At 44.6% G+C, this 7,697-nt stretch overlaps 1 pseudogene; it reads right to left on the bottom strand.

Moving 5' to 3' along the window:
* Nucleotides 1-532: 532 nt before the first annotated feature.
* On the bottom strand, nucleotides 533-1,575 carry LOC103263203 (annotated as a pseudogene).
* Between the last annotated feature and the right edge of the window lie 6,122 nt (nucleotides 1,576-7,697).

The raw sequence follows: 7,697 nt of genomic DNA, 5'->3' as shown, positions 1-7,697 counted from the left end.
AACGCTCTGATCTTTTGGGCGTCACCTAGATACAAGGTACTGTACTGCATATTTTAGTATTTAACTTAACCTCTCAAAGTGAATTGACTTTGGCATATGTATTATTAGTATAAATTTAAAAAATTTTATCGGAGTAGAGTTCAGCCAAGAAAGGTGAAAACCTGGTATATCCTAGGTTTGATCCAAGACATCATTTCAGCTCTAGGCATTAGAATGAAGTGAACATTTTTCTTTTCTTTTCTTTTTACTGGGAAAAAAACAAAGGCTTAGTAATGGTATTCTTGTGAGGGAGAACAGGAGAGGGGTCCTGAGAGCCAAATCCCCTGGGGGAGGCTCCAGCCTCCCAGAACCCCTTGTCCCTCCAACATTGGACACTTAGGGGTGGGGTCGGGGAAGCGGGGAGGCAGGGCATGAGTGATAAAGCCAAGAGTAGACAGGGGCACCGGCAGGTAGTACTTCGGGCCTGAGGGAGGGCGGTCTGGGCTGGGCCCCAAGTAAAGTCAGGGGCCTCTCGACATCCCGGCCTGGGGCTCTATTCCTCTCCCTTCCCTTTCTCGGCTTTGGTCTTAGCTTTGGTCTTGGGGGTGCAGGGCTTGCTCACACGGATGGTCTCCTGGCACTGGGTGTTGTACCGCGCTTTCTCAAAGGTGCCCTGGCGGACCTTGGTGCCTGTCCCCCGTCACACGCCCCCCAGTTCTTGAACTTGTCCTTGCAGTCGGCTCCAAACTCCGTCTTCCAGTTGCAGGGCAACCTGCTGAGGATGCGCTGGGTCTGGGCCCTGCAGGTGACCTTGCGAAAACCCAGGCCACAGTCTTTGCAGCTGGGGGTGCAGGATCCCCAAGTCCACTCCAATCACTTGCTGCCCGGGCCGCTCTTCCTCACCTTGTCTTTCTTTTTGGCCACCGTGGAGGTGAGCGCCAGCAGGGCGAAGAGGAAGAGGAGGAGGAAGCTTGGGTGCTGCTTTTCTCCGTGGCTGCCTGCGTTGCTCTGCTCCCTCCCGCGCCGGGGACATTTTTCTTAAAGAAACTTCTTTCTTTTGTTTTTTTCCTTCACTTTTTGGTGACACTGCTTCTTAATCCTCATTCGGACCAGGCAATCCGTGTAAAACATCAGAGAGAATCCTTTTCTGGGGTACACTGTGTTCGGATACTGAATCAAAGGCCACCACAACTTGTGTCTGATGACTTACCCTAACAATTTTCTTCTCCAAGCTCTCAATTCCACTTTTCTCTGACGTGTCTAAAGAAGCCTTAGCTAGAGCTTCTCTACCTAAGGTACCTAAGGGGTGTCTTTCCTTGACAGCTTTTTATTTTTTTTTAGTTGAGGTTCCACTCTGTTGCCCAGACTGGAATGCTCATGGCTCACTGCAGCCTCGACCTTGGGCTCTGGTCAAGTAGCTGGGACTACAGGTGCACATCACCATATCCTGCTAATTTTTTATTTTTGTAGGTCTCACTATTTTGCCCAGCCTGGTCTTGAACTCCTGAGCTCAAGCAATTCTTTCACCTTGGTCTCCAAAAGTGCTGGGATTACAGGCATGAGCCACTCACTGTGCCCGGCCCTTGACAGCGTCATGGCTCACTTTTATTTAACTTGGCCTCTCGTCTTTAAATTAGGGGCATATTTCTCTCTTGGCTTTTTTTTTGTTTTGTTTTGAGTAAAGCCCATGAAAATGCTGTAGACCCTAATTTTCTTCTTTATGGTTCACAAGTCTGTCAATGTTTTTTTTCTTTTTGAGTCAGAGTCTCACTCTGTCGCCCATACTGGAGTGCAGTGGCCGCTCCCGGCCACCGCAGCCTCGACCTGCTGGGCTCTGGCAATCCTTCCACCTCAGCCTTCCAAGGAGTTGGAACTACAGGCACGCGCTACCATGCCCGTCTAATTTTTGATTTATAGTAGAGACGAGGTCTCGCCCAGTTGCCCAGGTGGGCCTCGAACCTGCAGGCTCAGGAAATCCACTCGCCTCCACCTCCCAAAGTGCTGAAACACTGAGCCCGGCATCTGTCCACTCTTGACTTTGTCTTTCCATTTCATTTCATCGTCTCCTCTAGTCTCATTTTTGTTACAATCGCATGAGTGAGTCATCTTGATGAAGAGACTGACTTCCTTATACTCTCAGCCAGACACTGAGAACAGGTCTGCATTCTGGGAGATTAGAGGCTTGGGGGCTGGCTCACTGACCGTACCTGGGAATCCTGAGTGCTCAAGACCTCTCTGCAGAATTGACCCGTTTGAACTACAATAATTTTTTTCACCATGCACTCACATACTTCACAAAGTTTACCCCGTTTAATTCTTACAATGGCCTTATATCGATTTTTGGCCAGAGAAATTAACCAACGAAGAAGTTAACTAACTTTTCCAAAGTTCAAAGAGAACCAGAAACAGAACTGGAATTTTAACCTAAAAATGTCTAACTCAGAGCCCTACATTCTCCACTTTTTCTAAGGATGTTTTGAAGACAGAATCAAATCTCAAATTCTGGCACATTTATGTAATGATAGACTAATTAAGCCCTGGAAATTTTTATGCTATGATTTTGACATTATATGGAAGAAAAAGAAGAAAAAAAGAAAATTTGAATCCATTATTAAACATGGTGGGTAAAAACAAGTTAAACAAAACCACCTACAACTTATTCTCTTGGATTGCCAACTACTTTTGAATGATCTACTGAATACTAGGAAAGTGTCAAGGAGGCATAGATTCAGCACTGAAGGTCGTAATTTCAGCTGCCTCATCCTTCAAAAGAGGTTGAAATGGAACAACTCAAATTCCTTTTCTGATTTCAGCCTTAGATAAGAGAATTCACTTTTATTTTCATGAATGAAACATCTTAACTTTCAAGATGTGAAATTAAGTACGTCACCTACTAACCACCATCTTAACTAACTGACTCCTATGGGCTCCAGTTGAAATTATGTCCATATACTCAATGGAAGAACTGACTTCTTGATTTGTGTTTGTTGTTAATGGTGATGGTAACAGAGATTGTAAAATTCACTCACTTTAAAAGTTATCTTAGATTATAAGTAACCAAACAGAAAATCCTTACTTTCAAAAGCATCTGTATGGTAAAGAACTTGTGCTACTTTTTTTTTTAAAGGAGAGAGAGAGAGAGAGAGAGAGAGAGAGAGAGAGAGACCTCAAACCCCACATACCCAAATCTTCTCTAAGACACACATGGAATCTTTTAAATTGCATTTGTATCAAATTAACTTGGGTGGTCTGCGCGTCATCAAGCATGCAGAAAGGATTCTCTTAAAAAGCTAATTTAAGAAAGTTGTTAGGGCATTGACAATAGAAGCAACCTGTTCCCTTGTTGACAATGTGTTTTCTTTTAGGGAAACTTGCTCTTTCCTGCCCATGCTGAAAATATCCACAGCTCTCCAAGAGCTCGGTCTTAGCATCTTCATGGGTGGCTTCAAATGGCTGCCATTTTTACCATGTGCAGAGTGCTAGCTTCTCTTTATGCTTTTTCAAATAGTATAATGAGTAAAATATTGTTGGGTGCGCTCATATGTGTGTGTTTAAGTCGAGAACTTACAAACTTTTTGTCGTCAAATAGTTTCTCAGCAACTCAATGATTTCTTAGAAAATGAATAACTCCAGAAAATTTTATTACACTGCTCTCTAAAATATCCAAGGGGTGATGGCTGTACTAAGAAGCCATAAAAAGCACAGATAGGCTGTGAGTGCCAGACTCACAAAGGAGGGAGTGGAGAAACTGAGGACTGGGTGGAAAACAGGATTGCTGAAGTGCCTATTTGCACAGGATCCCAGCTTAGTAGGGGAACCACCTATATGACCCCTGGAAAGGATGAGAATGCTGATTTCAGCTAGAATTTACATGAAGGCTCATTAAAACAAGGGCGAACACAATTCTCAATATATAGTCTGCCTCTTCTCGGGACAGACTTCAAAGTTTGGGAATTCGAATGGAGGCTTGATTTTATCTAGTTCATTTTAAAATTGTCCATCCAAGTAAAATGTTGGACTTTGCACCATTTTACCCTTCAATAAATATATAGAGAATGCTTACTATAGAAAGAATATAGTTGTAGGTATTGTGCTAGGTGCTGTAAATGTCATGAGCCTGTGTTGGCTGTTATCTCTGTGTGCCACTTCAAAGATCTATAATCAGGAAGATCTTTGTTCATTAACATCCAATACTCATTCAATAACTACTTGGTGCTAGACATTTTTCTAAGTACTTTACTTGTACGGCACTCTTTTTAAAATTTAACTATTTAAAAAAAATTTTATTTTAAAGATGTGGGGTATAATTCAGGGTTAGGTATACAAATATTCATTATGCAAGTAACCTTGTTGATGAGGTATGCCCCCCACCCCTGGCAGTTTCTCACTACTGCCAATTCTACCCTCACTCCCCTGGCAGTTTCCCACTACTGACGATCCCTTTCTTATGGTACTGTGATAATCGCTCAAGGTATGACACTCCTAGCCGGGCTCGGTGGCTCAGCTTGTAATCCCATGCCTTTGGGAGGCTGAGTGGATTGCCTGAGCCCACGGGTCTGAGACCCGCCTGGGCAACTTGGCGAGGCCTCATCGCTACTATAAAATTAAAATGAGCCGGGCGTGGTAGCGCGCGCCTGTAGTTCCAGCTACTCGGAAGGCTGAGGTGGAAGGATCGCCAGAGCCCAGCGGGTCGAGGCTGCGGTGGCCGGGAGCGGCCACTGCACTCCAGTCTGGGTGACAGAGTGAGACTCCAACTCAGAAAGAAAAAAAGGTATGACACTCTTTAATCTCACTCTTTAATCCTATGAGTTATAATAATAACATTATTATTATCTCTGTTTTACAGACGAGAAAACTGAAGTATACAGAGATCAAATGGTCACATTGTAAGCGACTGGGGTTTGAACCTACAAAGTCTGTCTCCAGCATCCATGTTCAAGGATGAAGTGCCTCTGTTACTTGGCTTCCAAGGCTGAGAAATGGAACCTCCCAGGCGTCCTGATTCTTTGGCTTCTCCTCAGGATGAGAGGTCATGCTGACCATGCTTCGACTGCTGTTCAGATAGGAACGGCTCTTCACACACTCTGCCTCACTTAGTGTGGGTTTATCGGTTACCTAGGGGTGCTGGTTAAAAAGCAAATCCTGGCCCTCTTCTGATGCTATCTGCTGGGGTAAGGTCTGAGAATATGGGTGTGTGAAGAGTCATCCCTCACAGCCAATGCAGGGGATTAACAGGCCACACTGGAGAAATGACAGCATTTCATTTTATTTTATTTCATTTTGCTTTATTTCATTTTGAATTGGGGTCTCACTTGGCCTTCCAGCCCAGGCTGGAATGCGATGGCCCGATCGTGGTTCACTGCAGCCTTGGCCTCCAAGGCTCAGGAAATCCTTCCACCTCAACCTCCTGAGTAACTGGGACTACAGGCACATGTCACCGCTTCCTTCTAATTTAAAACTTTTTTTTTGTAGAGCCAAGGTCTCGAACTTCTCTGCTCAAGCAATCCTCCTACCTTGGCCTGCCAAAGTGCTGAGATTATAAGTGTGAGCCACTGCTCCAAGCATTTTAAAGACAAGTTCTCAAAGCCTGAGTTTATTTTATTTTATTTTAAGATGTACCCTGAAAGCCTGAGTATCTTAGGAGCACTGTCCAGTGGTATCCCAAGGGGCATGCTGTAGGGTGTATAGAACAGTGACTTTGTGGGTTCAAGGATCGAATTCCAGTTTTTGTTTTGCCTCCTATATTTAACCCTTCTGAACCCAAGTGTTTTCACAGCAATACCCCCTCTGCCTATCTCAACAGAGTGCTATACAAATATAAGACATTAGTATTCATTGTTGTTTTCCCTGCTTATCACAAGTGCTGTCAACTTCACATATGCACTGCTAATAGCCCACTTCCAAATTGTGTTGACATTTTAGGTGATTCTTAATGGACTTCAGTGTATTTCGTTTGTGGCCTCTACACGACTGCTTTTGGCTGTCTCTGGGAATAACTAGATCAGGGGCCAGGCTTGATCCAGAGAGGGAGGGTTGGCAGCGGCTGAGGTCAGTCAGAGGTTAGAAAGGCACTTAGGTCGATATAGTGAGGTGCTCAGATCAGACCCTTGGCAACGAGGGGTCTGGGTCCTGGGTCCAGCAAGAGAGTCTGAGGCTTCTGGTGAATGTGTGGCGTTTCTCCTGTTGAATTTGCTGTTAGAAACAGGACAGTTGGACAACTGAAATGCAGGTATCTACAGAGACTGTATTTTGGCCATCAAAGCCGGGGTGTGTGGGTTGAGGGTGGGGTGGAGAGTGGATTAGGAAGAAGGGGAGAGGAAGAGAGAGAGAGAGAGAGAGAGAGAGAGAATGAGAGAGAGGGGGAGGGTAAAGGGAGCGAGGAAGGGAGGGAAAGAATGAGAGAGAGAGAGAGAGAGAGAGGAAGAGAGAAAGAATGACAAAGTGAAAAGATGGGGAGGGAGTCAGCAAGAGAGAGGAAGTTTGTCTTAGGAAAACTTCTCCTGGACCCATGAGCAAAGCTTGCATTAACTCTGCATCATTTATTCAACCATTCACTTTTCTATGTTCTATGTGTTCATTCACTTGCATGCTCCTCAGATATATCCATTTTGCCTCCTTTGTGTATTGCTGAAGCTGAGGCTCTGTGATGCTCCTTGAGCCACGGTTTTGCCCAGGACGGCTTGTCACTTCAGGGAAATAACCAGCCACTTAGGTCAATCATTGATCTCACCTCCCTCGTTAGTACATCACTATGTGAGGTAAACCAGATATGTAGAGCTCAGAAGACAGCAGCTTCCTCTAAAAGTCCCGGGTCCCTAGCCCAGTCCTATGTATAAAGAAGAGCTTAGGTAGCGAAGTATTGTGTATACATATATATATATATTTTTTTTTCTTGAGTTGGAATCTCACTCTGTCACCCAGACTGGAGTGCAGTGGCCGCTCCCGGCCACCGCAGCCTCGATCTGCTGGGCTCCGGCGGTCCTTCCGCCTCAGCCTTCCAAGGAGCTGGAACCACAGGCGCGTGCTACCACGCCCGGCTGATTTTTGATTTATTGTAGAGATGAGGTCTCACCAAGTTGCCCAGGCGAGTCTCAAACCCGCGGGCTCAGGCAATCCACTCACCTCAGCCTCCCAAAGCGCTGGGATTACATGCAGAGCCACCGAGCCCGGCTTATAACATGTTTTGATGATAAAAATTACTTATGAGGCAACTATGTAAAATACTTCAGGTGACAGAGATTAGTATGAGTTTATATATGTGCATGACTCGTCTTGTTTTAAATGGCGAATGACTCAGAATTCCTAATCTGCTTGGAGACCAATCTGTGATAATACCCAAAACGTTTTTTCTATTTATTTCCTTACATTTGCTGGCCTGAATATTGGGTAACATAACTAGATTTTAGAAGGGGTTACAGAACCATGTGGTGAAAAACTATGATATTAACTTTTTGCTCTTTCATGTAAATGTAGCATATGTCAAAGTGTCCTCGTCAAAGTGCCATTGTCAAAGTACCCAAGGGTTCTTATATACTTAGTTCACCCATCCATTCCTGCAGTAAAGAGCATTGGTTCCATGGCATGCCTGTGCTAGAATCTCCCATGGGGGAGAGAAAGATTTCTAAAACTCTGTTCCTCCCATCCAAGTTCAAATCAGTATGATGATGGTATTCAGGTTCAGGATTTTTTCAAAAACAGGAACAATAAAAATTTGTCCC

This window comes from Carlito syrichta, unplaced genomic scaffold, assembly GCF_000164805.1.
Source record: "Carlito syrichta isolate Samal-C Ts95f unplaced genomic scaffold, Tarsius_syrichta-2.0.1 Scaffold304758, whole genome shotgun sequence".
In the NCBI taxonomy this organism is placed as follows: domain Eukaryota; kingdom Metazoa; phylum Chordata; class Mammalia; order Primates; family Tarsiidae; genus Carlito; species Carlito syrichta.
This window is presented reverse-complemented; position numbering and strand designations above follow the sequence as displayed.